The sequence below is a fragment of the Nanorana parkeri genome, unplaced genomic scaffold, assembly GCF_000935625.1.
Source record: "Nanorana parkeri isolate BGI_ZX_2015 unplaced genomic scaffold, ASM93562v1 scaffold1681, whole genome shotgun sequence".
In the NCBI taxonomy this organism is placed as follows: domain Eukaryota; kingdom Metazoa; phylum Chordata; class Amphibia; order Anura; family Dicroglossidae; genus Nanorana; species Nanorana parkeri.
The window spans coordinates 324,942-326,727 of NW_017307949.1; positions in this window are offsets into that span (position 1 = coordinate 324,942).

The following is a 1,786-nucleotide window of genomic DNA, read 5'->3' on the forward strand; positions in this document are numbered from 1 at the left end:
GGCTTGAAGTGACACGAAGGAGCTGTGGAGGAGCACTTTTCTCTTTATAACAAGCAAGATGTACTTTTAGGACGATATGATTTTATACTGCTGGCATGCTTTTTTTTTTTTTTTAATCAATCAAAGTGTTATTTTTAATGACAGGTCCCCTTTCTATATGGGTCACTGTAGCGGGCACTTGTTATATTGGGAACAAGAAAATGAAAAGAAAGAAAAATATCTGAATCAAAACACTTCTTCTTGGTTGAGCTCAAATGAAGAAGGTTAAGAGTAGACCATCTTAGGCACAACCTTGTTGTATACTAATTTTATACTGCTGGCATGCTTTTTTTTTTTTTTTAATCAATCAAAGTGTTATTTTTAATGACAGGTCCCCTTTCTATATGGGTCACTGTAGCGGGCACTTGTTATATTGGGAACAAGAAAATGAAAAGAAAGAAAAATATCTGAATCAAAACACTTCTTCTTGGTTGAGCTCAAATGAAGAAGGTTAAGAGTAGACCATCTTAGGCACAACCTTGTTGTATACTTTAAGACAGTCATACTTAAAGAGGTCATATTTCCTCCTGTATCTCATTAGTGGCACTTTCTGTCGCCGTCTCTTCCCAGGGAAAAGCAGGTGAGAATATTGAGAAAGTAATGAGAATAAATATTTGCATTTCTGTCAAGCAAAAGCTTTGATGAGTCAGCTGGTGCTGTAGCGGATGTCACATAAATCTTCTGTTCCAGATCTAAAATGTCCCAATCCTGACGCTTACTAGACAAGGAAAGATATGCTTGAACATATTAAAACATTTTTTTAAAGAATATATGTTACAGAAAACAGGTTACTTAAAGTGTTAGTTCTTAATGTAACAGTCCACAAGCCCCAGTAGTGAACAATAAACTCAGCAGCTATTAAACATTTTCAATAAAGCCTAAGTACACCCACCAATTTAAATGTCTCCCAAAACAGTTACTTTCAAGTCCTACCAACTCTCAAAGTCGCCTGCTTTCTTATTTCAGCTCTTAAACAAAAATCCAAGCCCTCCAATGGCTGGTCAATGTGCAGCACTGTGGCAACTGAATTCCAAATAGTGGCTAAGATGTCACCTTCCTTGGCTGTAAAAGATAGGTGGGTGTAGTTCCCCTTCAATACAGCCATCATGCCTGCAGGCCATTTGCGCCTCCATTGAAACCTCCCAATATTATTTGCAGCTCTTCCCTGCCAGGATGAACCAGCCGTTAAACGCTCGCCACCAGCATCAAAAGAGCGTGCACCATCTTTATTCAGAGCTCCATGCGTGCGTGGTGCACTCTCTCCCTGTCGCTGTGGTTGGATGGAGCTTTAAAGAATATTGGGAGTTTCTTTGGGCAGGCCCAATTGGACTACAGGTAGTACAAAGGTGAACTATCCCTTTAAAGCAACCCAGTCATGACAGGGTCAATTACAAAATAAAAAACAATAGCCCTGTAAAAGAGGCATTATATGTACCTATCTGGTGACCCATGTCTTGAAATGCTGCCTCTTTCACACTCTAGCCAAAACTAGGCAAAAGATTTGAAGTTGAACTGTCAGAGCACTTCTCCTGGTGCCACAGGAGTTCTGAGGGGAAGGGGGGAGGGGGAGGGGAAGGGAGAGAGTGTGTGATCCCGGGTGCAATGCCATAAATTAAAGATCTTTGTACTGTCAGGAGTGTGCACTGTGCAGCTAAATCTCTTATCAGATTTCTAGACCACCAGTTCAGCAGATACAGCACAGGGTGCTCATGGACAGCACAGGGGTTTAACTGTTTGTTTCCCAGCT